At 43.4% G+C, this 21,317-nt stretch overlaps 1 protein-coding gene across 4 annotated transcripts in view; it reads left to right on the forward strand.

The window, feature by feature from the left end:
* IPO11 (importin 11) overlaps positions 1–21,317 on the forward strand; it is an 813,637-nt gene that overhangs the window by 513,075 nt on the left and 279,245 nt on the right. The gene's annotated exons all lie outside the window — the stretch shown is intronic.

Genomic DNA, 21,317 nt, shown 5'->3' on the forward strand with positions numbered 1-21,317 from the left:
TCTCTTTCTGCATTTCTTTAGGTTTGGTGGATGTGTGGAGGTTGCTTACCCAGAAGAAGTTGATTTATAGCATTAGATCTAGGGCACATGGCACAATGTCTGTTTGATTACATCTTTACATATTCCTCTCTTTTTCAGTTTGTGACCAAAGCAGTAGTGGGTCCTGAGGTTGTTTCTGATCATTCACTGATATGGGTAGATTTAGAGGTGCCCCTTCAATTCTTTGCCGTCTCTGGCTGGTGATTCTCTGCCCACTTAGTGTATAACAAGGAGTTTCAGGCATATTTGAAGATGTGTTGGGAGGATTTTGCCTCTCATAATGCAGGACATATTGAACAGCCTGAATTCTTTTGGAGTGCAGTGAAGACGGTGCTATGTGGTAACATCATTGCTTATACGGCAGTGTGATTTAAAAAACTGGTGGTGTATATATTTAAGTTGGAAATCCAACTGTAGCGTGCAAAATGAGTATATTTGCAAGCAAGTCACACTGAATACTCTTATTCATGAGCAAATGTATAGAAGCACCATTTATCAGAAATATCACTTTCACGCTTATGGTAACAAATTGAGGAAACTGCTGGCTCGTGTCTTTAAAACTTGGGGTTCTCATACGATTGCGTCTCTCGAGACTCTACAGAAAACTTGGTTAACCGCCATAATTATATCATGCAGATTCTCAAAGTTCATTTTCAGTAGCTGTATGCGGAGCAACCTATGGGAAACCCTCATGTCCTTGACACCTTTTTAGATTGAACTGGCCTTCCTCAGTTGAAGGAATTGAAGCATGCAATTAAACACCTAAAACCATGTTCAGCCCCTGGGGCAGATGGATTTTCGGGGGAGTTTTGCAAACTTACAGTTGTAGGTTATAGGACCCTTACTGTAGTAGTATCAGCCTGTGGTGCGATCAGTTACTTTCCCGGTACATGTTGAGCTTATCACCTTAATTCCAAAGCCTGGTAAGCCACGAGAGGAGGCAGATTCATAATGCCCTATTTCCTTATTAAATGTCAATGTTAAGCTGTCAAACTCCGGATATTCACAAATAAAAATACCACTGTCTTTGGTAAAGAAGGCAAATATATATACAAAAAACAAGACTGAAAATAGCTAACAATGATTTCAACCCCACACTATTAAACAATCCACTAAAGTGTTAACTGTTTTTCTTTTTTCTTAAGAGTACCCTCAGTAAAAACCACTGTTTTCAGGCAAACACATTTCTATTGCCCAGTGGCATAGCTCTTCTTAATCGGGCTACTCTTTTTATATTATTTTGTGTGTATGTGCTATTGTATGCCATGTAGTGATACTGCTACAAAATGAAACTAAATCAAAAAACGTGAACGTATCTTTAAACATTTTGTCGGCACTCTGTAATTGAATCCTTATATTGCTCAAGGTACTGAAACCACTGTCGGGTCTCCGACTGCCTTCCCCTGAAAACGCCCAACATCGCGGGTTTCAAAAAGTCTTTCCTCAGGGACTCGGGTTAAAGCCGTCTCCTCTCCAAAAATGTGCTACGTTCATCATGTTCAGTATCGTAGCTTATAAAGGCGCCAGTCTTGAAGCAGGAACCGGAAATCTCTCTGTTGACGTCACCTCTTGTTTGCCACTTGCTGTTCTCAATTTCCAATTGATCTTAGTGCCCGAATGGTTGTATACTTTTCAAATGTTGCCTCTTTTTCTATGAAAAAGGAATGAGAGAGAGCTTGGGCAAATGTTACAAAATTATCTGTGGCTAGGTGTGAAGCCTCACTTGCCACTCACTCTTGATACACACTCCTAAAGCCCATGGTGGCATGGGTCTGCTTAATATTTGTATCTGACAGTGGCTAGCTGTATGAGACATATCAGTGAATAGTATAGGGGCACGGAATTCTTCTCAGTTACGTCTCTCGAGCCATTTACTTCCAGAGGTGCACTTTAGTCATATACACACTTCTGCTAAATCACCCCAGGGAACCTTTACGCAATTTCTGATACTTATGTCCTCTAGAGAGGTGTGGCATTGGATCTGTTGACATAATTTTTCTGTTGCAGTGACACCATACCCCTCTTTCTATGATAATCCAGCCTACTGACACGTCTGTGGCCATGACCACCCTCAGACTTACCTTGTTCCTGGGGGTCAGCTTCTTAGCTGGCTCCTGTTTCTTCTGTCTGTCCTTTCTGAGCTAGCTCTGGCTCTCTGTGCTGGCTGCATCCAGCAGCATGACACTAATTGCCTCACTATACTGCACCTGTGGGTGTTGCCTGGGTTAACTCTCTCTCTCTCTCTCTCTCTCTCTCTCTCTCTCTGTGTGCTGGCTGCTTCCAGCATGACTCTAATTGCTTCACTACACTACACCTGGGTGTGGGAAGCCTCTCTGTGTTTCACTGTGCTTTCTGCCTGCTCTGTGGTTTGTGCCTGAACAGCTCCCGTAGTTACTTAGAGATTCCTGCAGCAGTGTCTCTGGTGTTGAAGGGCTTTATTAATCACTTAGAGACTGCAGCCTTGGCCTTTGCATCGTATAAGGTCCCTGGTATGCTAGAGTGCTCTGTGAACTGCTACATTGTCCAGTTCTGTGTGATTGCCTAGTGTTTGATTAGTTAGCTTGGGCACAGCCTTGCTTGGTAGCCTGTGTACAGCTTACTAGTTCTTCTGTGTTTGCTCTGTGTGAGTTCCTAGTGTTTGCCTAGTTAGCTTGGGCACTGCTCTGCTTGTTAGCTTGTGTACAGCTTCCAGGTCTCCTGAGTTTAGCCTCTGGTTTTCCCCGGTGGGGTTTCCTTGGTTTCTGGAGCTTCAGCCCTAGTCTTATCCTTTGCCAGTTCTCCTTGTTACTGGAGCTCCAGCCCTAGTCTTGCTATTGGTTCTGACCCTTGCCTGTACCTATCTACTGCTCTGCTAACCGCCTGCCCAGAGACTCCTGCTTTGAACCTGACCACGCCTGTCTCTGCCTATTGCCTGTACTCAGATCTTCTCTGCCAGCCAGAACCCGGACATTCCCTGCCTGCCTGTCTCACGTTAGCCTAGGTACCTGGGAGCACTGCTGGATCCTGACTCCGGTTGTTCCTGTTGCTGGTTCCAGTTCTGGTTTTCCTGTAAGCCCTACCGGCTGCTCGAACCTGAGGGCTCAACCCTCGGGGAAAGGCAGCTAAGCGTAGGTGAAGCCTACTCCAGTGTGTTCCGGTCCGGTGCGTTCCAGTCCCGAGTGTTCCAGTGCAGGACTCCAGTCCGGTGTTCCAGTCCAGCCTTGTCTCTTCGCTGCTCCGAAGGTGATCTTGCCTGCCACTGCCGCTCCTCGGCCGTGGTCCAAGGACTCATGTACCCAGGGTTCCCGTGGAAGAAGCCTGACAGAATGCCAAGGTCCTCGAGAACACGACACCTTCCCACCAAGGCAGGGAGTGAGCTCCTTTACTACTTGGGCCAAAAAGAGTATTTTGTACTTATTTCAAGTGCTGACAGAGATGGGAAAGCTGAAATCATTTACCACTTTGCAACAGGAATTTCAGCTTCTAGCTTCTCAAGTTTTTGCTTACTTACAATTGAAGCATTATATTTCTTCACTAGTGTGGACTGATTTAATAGAAAATGTTCAAGAGATATTGTCTGAAGCTTACACATTGGGCTCCTAACAGAGAATGCCTGTCACTTTTCATCAGCAGCACTTGAGAGATACCACTCCTGACTTGGATTATTCCATTCTGGCCGCCAAATGGTTCCAGGATTTACAATACGAGTTAACAGCTGAACTCTTCAGATCTTTTGTTTTGTGAATTCACAAAATGCCAGAATCTATGCTGTTGCAAGAGCTTTTGTATAAATTTACCTTAAGACAATGTTTCTCCCCACAGTGCACTTCAGGCAGCTTTGACTTAACATGACTTGTCTGAAGTGTGATGGGGTTATAGCGACACTGGAGCATATGTTTTAGAAGTGTCCTATTATAGCTTCCTTTTGGAGATCTATACTACATGCTCTTATGACATATTGGGACTGTAAGGTTACCTATGACCCACGGCAGCTCTTTGGCCATATATCTGCATTGACCCGATGTCTGCTGGTTTTATCTGCTTTCTCCGGATGGCAGTACACTCTGGAGTAAAAGCAATTTTACTGGAATGGATGGCTACCTGGGGTCCAGCCTTGCAAAGCTGGCGCTCTCTGTTGCTCTTTTAATTGTGCATAGAGTGCCAAAGAATTCAGTCTCTGGATACCAAGATTGGGCATCAGTTTCAAGAGACTTGGGAACCTTTATGGCTGTCCTTGCCTTCTCGAGCCTGGAGTTATCTCTTAAACCTCTAATTTATTGTGTATTGTTAGTTTGTAGTTCCTAGTGGGGAGTTTGAGGGGGTCTTTTACTAAAGCTTAGCTCGAATTATCTGCTTCAGGGCTCATTTTATTCCTATGGGCCCTGCTTCAGGTAGCTCGAGCTAAGCTTTAGTAAAAGACCCCCTGGGTGTGTGTGGGGATGCTAGGGATATGGGGAATAATCTTGTACTTATTCTGCTTATTAGATGATTTGGTTTTGCTTCTGTTACATAAGTACATAAGTAATGCCACACTGGGAAAAGACCAAGGGTCCATTGAGCCCAGCATCCTGTCCACGACAGGATAAAAAATTCAAAGAAATGGATACATATAATGATAATACAAAGGAACTGCATCTTAATAAAACTGACAAACCAAGAAATAGTGTGCTAATGAGTACAGATGTAATAAGGTCAGGAGATAAAATTATGCATTTAAAGTAATAACAATATAACCCTCAAAAGTAGCGAGTGTTTTAATAGCTCAGTTCTCTTTATATTAAACAGTGGTTTGGGATACAGTCATTGAACCCTGTGGAATATCGATCACAGCTGGTGAATCTTGTTTCCATTTTTCTTACTGCTTATCGATGCATGACTCAGTACTTTTGAGGGTTATATTGTTATTACTTTAAATGCATAATTTTATCTCCTGACTTTACACTTGTACTCATTAGCACATAGGGGAATTTTCGAAAGAGAAGGGCGCCCATCTTCCGACACAAATCAGCAGATGGGCATCCTTCTCTCATGGTTGCCCAAATCGGCATAATTGAAAGCCAATTTTGGGCGTCCTCAACTGCTTTCTGTCGCGGGGGCAACCAAAGTTCACGGGGGCGTGTCAGCACCGTAGCGAAGGCAGGACTGGGGCGTGATTAAGAGATGGGCATCCTCGGCCGATAATGAAAAAAGAAGGGCGTCCCTGATGAGCATTTGGCCGACTTTACTTGGTCCTTTTTTTTCATGACCAAGTCTCGAAAAGGTGCCCGAACTGACCAGATGACCACCAGAGGGAATCGGGGATGACCTCCCCTTACTCCCCCAGTGGTCACCAACCCCCTCCCACCTAAAAAAAATTTAAAAACAATTTTTGCCAGCCTTTATGCCAGCCTCAAATGTCATACCCAGCTCCATCACAGCAGTATGCAGGTCCCTGGAACAGTTTTTAGTGGGTGCGGTGCAGTGCACTTCAGGCAGGTGGACCCAGGCCCATCCCCCCCCCCCCCCACCTGTTACACTTGTGGTACTAAATGTGAGCCCTTCAAAACCCACCACAAACCCACTGTACCCACATGTAGGTGCACCCCTTCATCCCTAAGGGCTATGGTAGTGGTGTACAGTTGTGGGGAGTGGTTTTTTTGGGGGGGGGCTCAGCACACAAGGTAAGGGCGCTATGTACCTGGGAGCAATTTATGAAGTTCACTGCAGTGCTCCCTAGGTTGCCCGGTTGGTGTCCTGGCATGTGAGGGGGACCCGTGCACTATGAATGCTGGCTCCTCCCACGACCAAATGACTTGGATATGGTCGTTTTTGAGATGGGCGTCCTCGGTTTCCATTATCGCTGAAAACTGGGGACGACCATCTCTGTCGGCGATCTGAACATTTAGGTCAGCCATCTCTATGGTCGACCTAAATGTTGAGATTTGGGCGGCCCCGACCGTATTATCAAAACGAAAGATGGACGCCCATCTTGTTTTGATAATACAGGTTTTCCCGCCCCTTCATGGCACCGTCCTTACAGATGGGCGCCCTTAGAGATGGTCATCCCCGTTCAAAAATGCCCCTCCACGTCTTGGTTTGTCAGTTTTATTTCAATTACAATTAAAACTTGTATGCCGCGCACATCCTATTATGATTTAGCATAGCTTACAAAGAAAAGCAGGAGGTCATACCCTCAAATCTATATAAAATTAAAACTAACAAGATTTACATAGAAATTATACCTCTTTAAATTTTAAAAACAGCCATGTTTTTAGTAATTTACGAAAGCGCCTATAATTTGTCTTTTGAGAAATAGATGCTGGTAAACTGTTCCACTATTTCACACTTTGATAAGCAAACCTCAAGGAAAAAATTGTTTTATATTGTACCCCTGAAGAAGATGGAAATTGAAGGGACAAGAAATGTTTTGATGTTATTAAATAGTTCTTATCTAACATCATGATCGGTGTTGTTATATATTGAGGAGCTTGACCATGTAGTGTTAAAAAAAAAAAAAGCTGCACAACTTAAATATAGACCGGGCCTCAACCGGAAGCAAATGCAATTTGCAAAATAATGGTTTGGCACTCTCATACTTAGAAACCCTATTTATCATTCGAGCCGCTATATGTAAGGTTTATAAATGTCGACATACATTAACACTACTGCCAACATAAATGATATTGCAGTATGTAGATGTTTAATCACCACTTAGTCTTTACTTCAGAAGTCTCATTCAAGTTTCACTGCTTACAAATAGGCCTTTCTTCCTAACTTCAGTCATATAACTAAGGAGAGGAAAAGACTTCAGATGCTCGATACCCCTACTAGATATTTTATAGTGAGTATCGTGCTGCTCAGAGTATACTATTGAAAATAATTTTTATGTAAACTTACTGGCGAGCATCCTCACGAGTCAAAAAACCTCTCCAATATGTGCCTTTCTTGCGTAATATATTATTTTCATTTCATATATTATTATTTTTAACATTCTCATCTGAAACGCTCTGGCACTTATCTGTTATGCGGTTTGTACTAATGGGTAACGCCCAACAGCAAGCTCCTGTTTCGCAGATTGCCTCATAAGGAGAAGGTCCTTTAGTCTGACTTGCCCTGAAAACAGCATAATTATGAATGACGTTAGAAAGTTTTTGCAGAAAGTTTTGGAATTTCGGCCTACTCGGCTTGCTATTTGTACATACCTGTTCCTACATCGGCTACTATCTTATGTGCCTTAATTTCTCTCAAAAATGGCAGCTGTTTTTAAATTAACGGCAACTTCATAAGCCAATCAAATGCAGCACTGAATTTACGCATTTAAAGAGGTAAACCTCGCCTTCTCTTTTAAAGGGATACCACCCCCTCTTTTCTGGCCATCCTTGCCTTCTCTATCTCTTTTATATATTCAAAGGAAGGCTTTCCACTCTACTCTGTTATTTAGACCTACTGGAATTAATGTCTTTAATCTATAAATCCAGCGTTGCTCTCTCTGGATTAGACTCCGATTCCTATCTCCCCCTCTTATCAATTTCGGGATATGATCAATCACAATACATTTGTAATCCTCAGACTTATGCAACCTTTCTATACTGTGTCCCACTAAGGGGGCCTCTAAGCGAGAGTGTTTCAAGTTATCTTTATGATCGCTGAGCCTTTGTTTTAATGCCCGTATTGTTTTTCCCATGTACAGTTTCTCACATGTGCACATAAGGATGTATACTACATGTGTTGTTTCACAATTCGTATCAAATTTTAATAGATATTTTCTAGAGTCTACTGGATTAATAAACTCTTGCGCAGTTATCATTATTGCACAAAATCTACATTTTTTGCAATCTCTGTCCTTGTGCAGTAATTTCTTCCTTTCTTATCGTTCTGTCTTGTAATATATCCCTCAGGTTTTTGTTATGTGTGTACGCTATTCTCAGATTTTGATTTTGAAAGGTGGGATGCAGGTGCATCATTTCCCAATGCTTTCTGATCACCTGTGTCACCTTATGTATCCCCTGCATATATCGTAAAACACATGTTTGTATATTTTCTTCCTTTGCTGATGTGTTTTTGATCTGTAATAGCTGGTTTCTGTGGTTAAATTTTGCTTGAGTATATGCTGTTTTTACTACATGTTCCGGATATCCCCTGTCGTTAAATTTCTGCCGTACTACTTTAGCTTGATTTTTGAATGTGGTAGTGCTACTACATATTCTACGGTATCGTAACATTTGTGAAAAAGGCAAGCTTTCTTTCATGTTCCTTGGGTGGTTACTACTATAGTGCAACAATGTATTTCGGTCTGTAGTTTTCGAATAGACTGAAGTCTTAAAGGTATTTTGTTCCTGAGTCACTAATATATCCAGGAAACTGACTTGATCCATTGATTGTTGCATCGTGAAACGTATGTTACTGTCCCTTTTATTCAGTCAATCAAAAAATTGCTGAAGATTCGCCAGGTCACCCTTCCATAACATAACGATGTCATCTATATAGCGATAAGACCCCTCTAAGAAGTTTGAAAATATCTAAATCAGTTTGCAGGTGTTTGTTAGGGAGTATACTTAAAGATTCCAACATAGGTTCCAGTCAGGAGGAAAAGGGAAAAAAAAACATCAACCGTAAAAACTCATCATAGATGAGAAAACCGGATGAATATGAAAAACCCTTTTCCCCCTGATAATCCCCCAATTACAAACACATACTCCAAACTGAAGAATGCACTCACACACTAATGCCTGAAACTTTGCCACAATTCCCTACTTTCAAAAGTATAGGTCAACCTAAATGTAAATAGCCCCCCCTCCCCGTGTCCCCCACAACACAAGGAAGTCCACTGGGTACTTAGCTGAAAACTTGAGTCCGTGAAGACTTAAGAATATTCTCAACAGATTGTTCCTCTCATACGTATGTATACATGAAATAGGGAGCGGCAGTCCTCCTTCGCTCCACTTATTGGCCACAATTTACAAGATGACGCCTTTTGCCCTTCAACAAGTGCGTCTTGTTTCGCAAGTTCTTTAGCTGCTTCAGGAAGGACGCTCTTATGACTTCAAATATCCATAAAGAGCATAATCACAGGAACTTAGTCCAAACATAAATCCCACAAAGATGGCGCAGAGGAATATGCGGTACTTGTGAATTTAAACCTCAGGACGCCCTGAACTGACCAATCCCAGTACAGAAACAGAATGACCTCACCACCCCTAAGGTTACGCCTTTAAATTCATAAGTACCGCATATTCCTCTGCGCCATCTTTGTGGGATGAGTTTTTATGGTAGATGTTTTTTCCTTTTTTCTCCTGACTGGAACCTATGATAATAATGGACTCCATATAGTATAGGGATTGATCATAACACATAATTATTTCCCTATTTGGAGATTTGAGGTTCCAACTTGAGTAATTTAGATATACTGATTCCCGTTTTGGAATCTTTAAGTATACTCCCTAACAAACACCTGCAAACTGATTTAGATATTTTCAAACTTCTTAGAGGGGTCTTATAATTATTTAGTAAGTGTGAACTTCCCTGTATCATAAAGAAATCTATATAGTGATGCCATTTTTCTATGTACTGGGACCATGGATTATTCTCCAACCGTGTATTTTCAAAATGAACCATATATAACCCTGCTGTCGAAGGGGCACCAAGTCGCCCCCATAACCACTCCTTTGTTTTGTTGGTAGAACTGTTCTTGAAATAGGAAAAAAAAAATTTGTTAATGCTATAGTGGCTAGATCAATCAAAAATGAAGTGGGTACTTGATGTGGTCGAGGCTTCGTATCTAGGCTCTGTTCTAAGTCCCGTAAACATTCGTCTTGAGGCAAAGAGGTATAAAGGGATACTATATCCAATGTAACCATCAAAAAACGTTGATCTCCATATATGGTTTTCTCCAGAATATTTAAGAAATGAGTACTGTCCTTTAAATATGATTTGCTTTGCTGAACTAGCGGTTGCAAGAACCAGTCCACATATTGGGACAACGGTTCTAATACCGAATCGATAGATGCCACTATAGGCCGACCTGGTGGAGTGGTTGCGTTTTTATGGATCTTAGGGACCTTATAAAACATCGTTACCAACAGTACTGTAATGTAGATGTGACATGTAGAGTGTCAGAACTATCAGTCAAAATGTATTAATTTCAAAACAAGAACTTATGTGTCTCAATTTCCACAAATGTTTAAACACTATTTGTCACAGATAGTAGTTGCAACTCGGTGGTTAAATATTTATCCAAAAGTACCCCTAAAATCTTCCAGTGAGATTCTAATTTATATTTGACACTTTCTGATTCAAAATAATCCTTTTTATTAAGCCGTAATTCCTTTGTATTATTATCATTTTTATGTATCCTTTTTTTTAAATATTTCTATTTTTTTATATTATTTATATTGTTTTCACGTGTTCTGTTGCTTTGTAGACCTCCTAAAGCAGGTATTTGCTGAAACATGGCTTGTGTCAGGTCTCCTAATAAAGATTGCTCTTCACTCCAGTTCCTGAGGCTTATGTACTTTCTCTTTGTATTGCATGAGGGGATAGTCATGTGATGTTTGTCAATCGTGTAGTTTTTCAAATAGGCATTACTTGGATGTGAAATTTTTACCATTGTATTGTATGGATTTGTGCCTTTGTACTGAATCAACAGAAGAATCAATTTTTATCAGACCATCAATATCCACAACCCTTGTTACAGGCATTACACCAAAACACGGCCTGGGAAACTGGATTTGATTCCAACTGCAGCTCCTTATGACCCTGGGCAAGTCATTTAACCTTCCATTGCCTCAGGTACAAAATAAGTGCATGTATATAATATGTAAACCACTTTGATTTTAACCACTGAAAGGTGATACATCAAATCCCATGCCCATTCCCGTCTCTCTTTTTTCAATTAAAGGGCCCTGTTTACCAAGCCGCACTGTAGGCACACTAGCGTTTTAAATTTGCGCTAAAACCTAGCACACACTAATGCTAGAGACACCCATATATTCCTATGGGTGTCTCTAGCATTAGTGAGTGCTAATTTTTAGCACGCGCTAAAAATGCTAGCACACCTTAAGTAAACAGGGCCAAAAGTTTGATTTCCACACTAGTTCATGAGGCCCATTGCGCTTCTTTTGATATGCTAGGATGTATTGCATAAAATGGGAACTGTGCTAAAATAGCACAAGCTAATGTGAAATAACATATCTTAAAGGTAGCCTACATCATAGGAGCCGGCTTTGAGAGTGCTGTGAGTGCTTGAGCACCCCCAATATTGAGAGAATTCCTTGTATTTATTTATTTGTTGCATTTGTAGCCCACATTTTCCCACCTATTTGCAGGCTCAATGTACATAAGTACATAAGTAATGCCACACTGGGAAAAGACCAAGGGTCCATCGAGCCCAGCATCCTGTCCACAACAGCGGCCAATCCAGGCCAAGGGCACCTGGAAAGCTTCCCAAACGTACAAACATTCTATACATGTTATTCCTGGAATTGTGGATTTTTCCCAAGTCCATTTAGTAGCGGATGGACTTGTCCTTTAGGAAACCATCTAACCCCTTTTTAAACTCTGCTAAGCTAACCGCCTTCACTACGTTCTCCAGCAATGAATTCCAGAGTTTAATTATGCTTTGGGTGAAGAAAAATTTTCTCCGATTTGTTTTAAATTTACTACACTGTAGTTTCATCGCATGTCCCCTAGTTCTAGTATTTTTGGAAAGCGTGAACAGACGCTTCACATCCACCTGTTCCACTCCACTCATTTTTTTATATACCTCTATCATGTCTCCCCTCAGCCGTCTCTTCTCAAAGCTGAAAAGCCCTAGCCTCCTTAGTCTTTCTTCATAGGGAAGTCGTCCCATCCCCGCTATCATTTTAGTCGCCCTTCGCTACACCTTTTCCAATTCTACTATATCTTTCTTGAGATGCGGCGACCAGAATTAAACACAATACTCAAGGTGCGGTCGCACCATGGAGCGATACAACAGCATTATAACATCCTCACACCTGTTTTTCATACCTTTCCTAATAATACCCAACATTCTATTAGCTTTCCTAGCCGCAGCAGCACACTGAGCAGAAGGGTTCAGTGTATTATCGACGACGACGACGACACCCAGATCCCTTTCTTGGTCCGTAACTCCTAACGTGGAACCTTGCATGACGTAGCTATAATTCGGGTTCTTTTTTCCCACATGCATCACCTTGCACTTGCTCACATTAAACGTCATCTGCCATTTAGTCGCCCAGTCTCCCAGTCTCGTAAGGTCCTTCTGTAATTTTTCACAATCCTGTCACGAGTTAATGACTTTGAATAACTTTGTGTCCATAGGCGCCCGGTATAAGAGGCTTGGGGAGGCTATGCCTCCCCAGCCACAGCAAGATGGATCAGCTGTTTCTATAGAAATGCTAAATAGTATTAGTAGTTCTCCTGCGAGTTCTGCTGCTCTGGGGGGTTTAAATAGCAGCAGCAGTGAAAGCCCTCTCTACACTAGCCTTGTGTATAACCAGTTGTAATTTGATTATCTTACTGCTGGGAGAGCAGAGCAGGGGGGTTGGATGGAGGTGTCCTGGGTTGCTAGGGAGATATTTAACTAGGATCATGAATTCCTGCACATGAGCAGTTCACACCAAAGAGACCTTCACTGACCCCTGAATTTTTAAAAGTGCTAAAAATAAGTTTTAAAAGTATTTGCATTAAATCTAATTGCAGAATTTAGGTGCTAGGAAGTGGGATTGGTATGCTATGTACTCAAATTTGCTCAAGCCATATGCAAATTAGTCCGTTTTTGGGAGGTTCTCATTTGCATATTTATGGGTAAAAATTGTTGGAAATGTTTACAGCCTTGATGTTAGGGCATGGCTCTGGTCAAAAATGTGAACTTTGATCCAAAAACGAAGGGTTTAGCTAGTGTTTTTGACTAAAAATTCCCATTAGAGTGTCTATATGTTAATCTGCATTCAAATAGAGCTCTCTGATTGGATGAGCAGCTCCTGTTAGAAAATCTGCTCGGGAACAGAGAGGAGAGAATCAATGGGTGTGTGGGTGTAGATGGCTGGAGGGGGGGCAGGGGAGCGAGGACAAGAAATGAAGAAGAAAGGCAGAAAGTAAAGAAATAAATGGAAAGGAAGCCCTGGAAACGGAGTTAAGAGGACAGTTAGCAGCAGAATCGGATTCTGGACCAGCATGATCAGAAAAACAAAGCCACCAGACAACAAAGATAGAAAAGATCATTTTATTTTCATTACAGTGTTTGGAATATGTCCACTTTGAGAATCAGGTGCTCAACATTAAATGTTTATATTTATTTACTTATGTATGGCATTTTATCCCACATTAAACATGAATTAGGATGTTTTGTGGCTCTACATGAGAATTGTGATATTATGATCCTTGTTTCATATTGTTGACGGTCTGCATTTTCTGTATGGGTGGTATATTGGTGTATTAGGTTCTGCCCAGTGTAATATTTATGGAACAGTAAGGTTCTGAGTGTGTTTTTGCACAAAGTTGTGCATAGTGTTTTGTAGTTGAGCGATTGTGGTTAGTATATGCTTTGAGCAACCACTTTATTCTTTGACATATGATACATATCTAATATCTAAATTTAATAAAAGGTATTAATTTTGACTTTTATTTTTATTTATTTATTTTTTCTGTGTGTTATCAGACAATTATGGATTTAAGCTCCACCCCTGGCCCCACCCCCTTTAGCCTTCCCAAACAGTTGGGCCACCGACCGCCTATGTTTGTGTCATCAGAAAATTTAATTACCTCGCTAGTTACTCCCATCTCTAAATCATTTATAAATATATTAAAAAGCAGCTGTCCTAGCACAGGCCCCTGAGGAACCCCACTAACTACCCTTCTCCATTGTGAATACTGCCCATTTAACCTCACTCTCTGTTTCCTATCCTTCAACCAGTTTTTAATCCACAATAGGACATTTCCTCCTATCCCATGACTCTCCAATTTCCTCTGTAGCCTTTCAAGAGGTACCTTGTCAAACCCCTTTTGAAAATCCAGATACACCATATCAACCGGCTCCCTTTTCTCCACATGTTTGTTTACTCCTTCAAAGAATTGAAGTAAATTGGTCAGGCAAGATTTCCCCACACAAAAGCTGTGCTGACTTGGTCTCAGTAATCCATGTCCTTGGATGTGCTGTGCAATTTTGTTTTTGATAATAGCCTCTACCATTTTCCCTGGCACCGACGTCAGACTCACCGGTCTATAATTTAACGGATCTCCCCTGGAACCTTTTTTAAAAATCGATGTTATATTGGCCACCCTCCAATCTTCTGGTACCACGCTCGATTTTAAGGATAAATTGCATATCACTAACAGTAGCTCTGCAAGCTCATTTTTCAGTTCTATCAGTACTCTAGGATGTATACCATCCGGTCCATGAGATTTGCTACTCTTCAGTTTGCTGAACTGCCCCATTACCTCCTCCAGGTTTACCTTGAAGTGAGTAAGTTTTGCCGACTCCTCCGCTTGAAATACCATTTCCGACACCGGTATCCCACCCAAATCTTCCTCTGTGAAGACCGAAGCAAAGAATTCATTCAATCTCTTCGCTACGTCTTTATCTTCCTTGATCACCCCTTTTACCCCTTGGTCACCCAGCGGGCCAACCGATTCTTTTGCCGGCTTTCTGCTTTTAATATACTGAAAAATTTTTTGCTATGTTTTATTTGCCTCTAATGCTATCTTTTTTTCGTAATCCCTCTTGGCCTTCTTTATCTGCGCCTTGTATTTGCTTTGACACTCCTTAAGTTGCTTCTTGTTATTTTCAGACGGTTCCTTTTTCCATTTTCTGAAGGCGTTTCTTTTAGCCCTAATAGCTTCCTTCACCTCACTTTTCAACCATGCCGGCTGTCTTTTGGACGTCGGTCTTTCTTTTCTAATTCGCGGAATATGTTTGGCCTGGGCCTCCAGGATGGTATTATTGAACAGCGTCCATGCCTGTTGTACAGTTTTTACCCTCTCAGTTGCCCCCTTAAGTTTTTTTTTAACCGTTCTTCTCATTTTATCATAGTCTCCTTTTTTAAAAGTTAAACGCTAATGTATTTGTGGCTTACATTATGCCGTAATGGCGATCGCCGTTTCCGGATTGAGAAATACAAAGTGGTATTGCATTAAAGTGCATAAGTGGTAGCTTACAAAGTGGTATTGTATTAAAGTTCATAAATGCTAGAGTAAATTATAGAGTAAGTTAGACAGTTGAATATAGAAAATTCATTCCCGGCGTGAGGGATAAAGTGGTAGTGCATAATGCGTAACGTTTATTAGTGATAGCGTAGGTTAATCAGTCTAGTGTGGAGAGTTCGGTTTTGCCTAGTTCAGGTAGAGTTTAGTTGCCTAGTATTTAGGGTGGCGTATGTGTCCAGGGAGGGGTTATTACCATTGGGCTTAGCACCCCCATTAATTCTGAAAAGTCGGCTCTTATGGCCTACATTGATAACTATGATCCCTAAATTAAATTGCAATTAAACTAAATAAAAGTTAGTATTATCCACCTTATCAAGACATAAAATTACCAGGAGTTAATTAATGCATGACATATTTAAAAATACCTCTGGTAATTTACATTTAATTAAAATGTTTAGTAAAATATTTGTAGTAGCAAATATAGGGACCCTTTTACTAAGCCACCCTAAAAAGTGGCCTGTGTTATCACTATATATATGTATGTGTGTGTGTGTGTGTATATATATATCAAACATATAAATGGCAAGTGACCGACTCACCTGCAAATGCGCAGTAGAGACTTCCCTCTCTGTCCCGCCCCCACGTCAAGACGTGATGACGGAACAGAGAGGGAAACTCTGCGCTGAGGAGGAGTGCAGTCACTGCCACACGGACGTCGACGCTGCCGCTAATGGTACCGCTCCCCCCCCCCCCGGAGGTCGCCGCTGCCGCTCCCCCCCTGCAGGTCGCCGCTGCCGCCCCCCCCCCCCCAAGGTCGCAGCCAACCCCCTCCACCAGGCCAGGCCCTCTCTTCTACATTTAACTTACAGCGCCGAAACCGCAGGCAGATCAGCTCCCGTCGGCCTTCCTTCCCAGCCTGTGTGCCCCGCCCTCGCTGACGTTACGTCACACGAGGGCGGGACACAGGCAGAGAAGGAAGGCCGACGGAGCTGATCTGCCTGCGGTTTCGGTGCTGCAAGTTAAATGTAGAACAGAGGGCCCGGGTGGAGGGGGCCGGTGGCGATCTCGGGGGGGGGGGACGGTAGCGGCGACCTCGGGGGGGAGGGGCGATAGCAGTGACCTCGGGGGGGAGGGGAAGGCAGGAGAAATGCTCAGAAGGAGGAGGGGGGCCTTGCAGCTGGCTGGGAGGGACGGAGGGGGGTGCCCTTGGAGCTGGGAGGGAATCGGGCCTTGGAGCTGGGAGGGAGGGCCCGGGTGGAGGGGGCCGGTGGCGACCTCGGGGGGGGGGAGCGGTAGCGGCGACAACAGCGACCTCGGGGGGGAGGGGAAGGCAGGAGAAATGCTCAGAAGGAGGAGGGGGGCCTTGGAGCTGCGAGGGAGGGGAGGGACGGAGGGGGGCCTTGGAGCTGGCTTGGACGGGGGGCCTTGGAGCTGGGAGGGGAGGGAATGGGGCCTTGGAGCTAGGAGGGAGGGAGAGACTGGGGGCCTTGAAGCTGGCAGGGAAGGAGGGAGGATGCTGGACATGGGAGGTCTGAAGTAGGGGGGCCTTGGAGCTGGGAGGGATGTACAGAGGGGGGCCTTGCAGCTGGCTGGGAGGGATGGAGGGGGGGCCCTTGGAGCTGGGAGGGAATCGGGCCTTGGAGCTGGGAGGGAGGGGCCGGTGGCGACCTCGGGGGGGGGGGGGAGCGGTAGCGGCGACAGCAGCGACCTCGGGGGGGGAGGGGAAGGCAGGATAAATGCTCAGAAGGAGGAGGGGGGCCTTGGAGCTGGGAGGGGAGGGAATGGGGCCTTGGAGCTAGGGAGGGAGGGAGAGACTGGGGGCCTTGAAGCTGGCAGGGAAGGAGGGAGGATGCTGGACATGAGGTCAGAAGTAGGGGGGCCTTGGAGCTGGGAGGGATGTACAGAGGGGGGCCTTGCAGCTGGCTGGGAGGGACGGAGGGGAGGCCCTTGGAGCTGGGAGGGAATCGGGCCTTGGAGCTGGGAGGGAGGGAAGGAGGAAGGGCGGGGAGCTGAGGGGAGGGAGGGAGGGAGTTATACATCAAAATAGAGCATACCAATACTTGCCCGTTTTAACGGGCTTAACGGCTAGTGTATGTATATATATATATATATATATATATATATATATATATATATATATATATATATATATATGAAATGATCAAATATTAGTCCACAATAGAAGGGCCAAGAATAAGATAAAGCAATATAGGAATATAAAAATCTTAATTTCATAGGGCCAACGGAATAAGTATAGCAAGCCAGTTAAGGATTAACTATGGGAACAGCCAAATCATTTAGTAAACCTTCTCCATAATAAAAAAAAGAATCCTGAAGCTGTTTAGGGTCAAGGGAATGAGAACATTATCCACCATATAGTACAAAACAGAAACATGGAAATTAAAAAAAAAAAAAAATCAATTGTCCCACCCAAAACCAGGGCTCATGGTTTTAAGGCTAATAAATCCCTTCTTCTGAGTTGGGTCCAAAAAAGAAATCAGGAAAAAGCACGGAACAACGCACCCATAAACAGATCTCTCACATGTCCAAGGCATAATTCCAAACACAGATCAGCTTCATTGAAAAAGGCTGTAAAACTACTCGAATCAAAACCAGTGAAGAACTAATGTTTCAAGGAGGAGAAAAGATCTCATAAAGCTGCGGCAATCAAAAAGAAACACCACCGGTTCCTCTGCCCACAGAGCATACAGGGTGGAACCACTGATCACACAAACTGCACTACTCAGATAAGTTTCTAACTTAGCTATTCTCTGTGTGCTGTTGTTATCACTTGATGTAATGTGGTAGTGATGAGTAGTGTGTGTAAGGTGCTGTTGAAAAATATAAAAATTAAAAAAAAATTTAAATAAGTTTTTCAAGAGGTTTTTGATCTATGATTACTTGTACTACCCTCCAGCGAGTCAGAAATGAACTTGGCCATGTTTGGTTTCCTGAAGAAGCTGATGCGAAATGGGTCCATATGCTCTGTGGGCAGAAGAACCACTAAAAAGAGCGATGTTTCTTTTTTTATTTTGATTACCGCAGCTTTATGAGATCTTTTTTCCTCCTTGAAACATTAGTTCTTCACTGGTTTTGTTTTGAGTAGTTTCAAGGCATAATTCCAACATCATAATCCAGCAGCATAATCCAATCAAAAATCTTTCCAACAGAAAGGTTAGTGAAAAAGTTCTTAAGGTCACTAACTTCATGGAATTCTGTAGAAAAACTGTCAGATTCAAAGATTCACTTTATACTGACCGTCGTGCAGGCATACAAACTCTGGATGATTATTGGCAACTAGTAAAAATGGCCCATTTCTAACAGAAATGAAACGGGTGCTAGCAAGGTTTTCCTTGGAGTGTGTATGTTTGAGAGAGAGTGTGTGTGAGAGGTGGAGTGTGTGTGTCAGAGAGAGAATGAGAGAGAAGACAGAGTGTGTGTTTGTGTTTGTGTGCGAGAGTGTGTGAGAGACAGAGTGACTGTGTGTGTGTGACAGAGAGATAGAGTGTGATAGACAGTGTGTCAGAGAGAGTGTATATGAGAGACAGTGAGTGTGTGCCCCCCCTCTGGCAGGGCCCCCCTCTCCACCCCCATCTCTCTGGTCTCAGGACCCCCTCCCTCTCCCCTGCCCCCCTCCAGCCATCCATGTCCAGCGACCCTCCTCTCCCCCTGCCCCACCTGCAGCCACCCATGTTCAGCGACTCTCCCCTCCTCCTCCCCCTTGCCCCCCCTCCAGCCACCTATATCCAGCGACCCTCCTCTCCCCCCCCCCCCCCCCCCGCGCATCAAACCCCCTCGCCACCCGCAGCTGCCACTGGTAACGCTGTCCGGCTGCTGCTGCTTCTCCTGTTGAGCAGCAGCGGCCGCTACAAAAAGAAAAAAAGCCATAAATGATTTTAAACATCAAGCACGGCACCGCAGACAGCCATCAGGCATTGGCTGTCGGCTCTGCAGCTGCTCCTCCTCTCGCCTCCATGTCACTGCCCCTGGAGTAAGACCCCGGAGGAGCGCAACGACGTGAGGCGAGAGGAGGAGCGGGGCTGCAGAGCCGACAGCCAATCATTTATGGCTTTTTTTCTTTTTGTAACAGCCGCTGCTGCTCAACAGGAGAAGCAGCAGCGGCCGGACAGCATTACCAGTGGCAGCTACAGGTGGCGAGTGGGTTGATGTGCTTAGGGGGGGGGGGCTTGGGCGATGAGCCGAGGGGGTGTTTGAGCAGTGCACTCACAGCTGATTCCCAGGCAGGGGGAGGAGTAGGGAAACACGCGGAGCAAGTTGCTTCACGTGTTTCCTTACTCCTCCCCCTGCCTGGGAATCAGCTGTGAGTGACATCAGCCTGGCTACGGAGCCTAGCTCAGCAACTCCAGGAGCCACAGACACAGGCAACTACTTTAGAACGTTGGTGGTGAGAATTATTATATAGGATAATACCATAATTCTGTAGATAATTAAAGATGTCATCTGTAGAGAACAGTCCCACTATCTGAAAGGCATCTCATAGCCAGTCCAACATGACCTCAGATCTTCCTGCATCTAGACTCAGCTAGCTGGTAGAGGGAATAAGGTGACCCCAGCTGCCAGGATATTCTCCTTCATGGTGTTATGAATAGTCCCTAGATAACCTGAGAACTTATACAAAAAGAACTTATGAAACCAGATTTGGTGAAACAAGTCTTAATTAATTTATTAGTTCAAAATACACCTTTGCAAAGATGGTTGCCTCTAGAAGCAATAGGCACACTCCTCCTTAATGTTTACAGGTTTTATACCCTTTCTTTTTAGTTACATTAAGTATTTGCCCCTAAGTTTCTCATTGGATATTGATCACATTTGCCAACCCCTAATACATCATTGTTAATTATCATATGACAGTCCTCTAAAAATTTTCTATCATCCAAGCAGCTAAGTCTCTATCCATTATTAGTTCTGCTTGGTCTGCATTTTTGTATCTTTAAACCTTTATGTGAGAGCTTTGCATAGTTCAGCACATAGCATGTTCCACCTTCCCCTTTGTTCATAGTCTTACAGCTTTATGGTCTCATGCTTAGATACATTGTTGTTTCAGCTCTTTTGGCTTCTTACCCCTCCTTTCTTCTCTCTCTCCCTGTCTCAGCACTTTTATCACTTTGCACACATTACTTTAAACTAACAGAATTCCTTTTGTTAATGATTTTAGAAAGCTATAATATGGTGATTTCTGTTAGAAAGGACCTACAGAAGTATAGTCCATCCCTAAAGAGTTCCTTTCTACCAGGGCATAAGTTATTTTTGCAATTATGTTAAATGAAAAAGCAATATATTTACATATTTCTCACAATGGGAGCAGCAAACCATACTCCTTCTCGGACAGTGAGTCCTCCCGAGCTCCCAGCCAAAGTGATTCAAGGTTGTGAAGGTGTGCTTCACACGTCAGTCTAGCCAATATATATTCCAAGCTCTGCCTTAACCTCTTGGTGCCACCCGCAGCCACATTTCCTTCCATTACTGGACAGACACCGTGATTCTCAAAGACCGGCCAGACAATGTGGGGAGGTGCTCAGGCATGAAAGAGTAAGTCCAGGGTTTTCCCTTCTCTTCCCCATCTTAGAACTCTGATAATCACGGAGCTCTATCCAACACAACCTCTTCTGGCACTAGTCTTGGTCCTCCAGTAGGTTTGGGACATACTTCATCTGATTTCTCCTCAGATGCCTGTCTGATATGGGTGGCCCTACAGTATAGCCCTCTGAGTCATGGAAACATACAAGCCCCTCCATCACAACAAGGTGCTAAAATGTGATAAAAGCACTCCTAGCACAGGGGTTCTCAAACCAGTCCTTGAGACAGACCTAACCAGTCAAATGTTCAGAATACCTACAATGAATATGCATGAGATCAATTTGCACACACTGCCTCGTATGCAAATTTATCTCATGCATATTCATTGTGGATATCCCCCCCCCAAAAAACCTGACTGTCTAGGTGTATCCCAAGGACTAGGTTGAGAACCCCTGCTCTATCATATGCTCCTATTCATACTAATACATAAATGCATACAAAAGCACTTATCTTGGCAGGTGAAGATGCTTGTGTCTAATTTTCTTAACATAATTTTGTAATTTAATAAAATAAAGGCAACATATACACTAAGGATGTGTACAGGAAAAAATTTGATTTAGAGTTAGTTTGACTTTTTTTCC

This window comes from Microcaecilia unicolor, chromosome 2, assembly GCF_901765095.1.
Source record: "Microcaecilia unicolor chromosome 2, aMicUni1.1, whole genome shotgun sequence".
In the NCBI taxonomy this organism is placed as follows: Eukaryota; Metazoa; Chordata; class Amphibia; order Gymnophiona; family Siphonopidae; genus Microcaecilia; species Microcaecilia unicolor.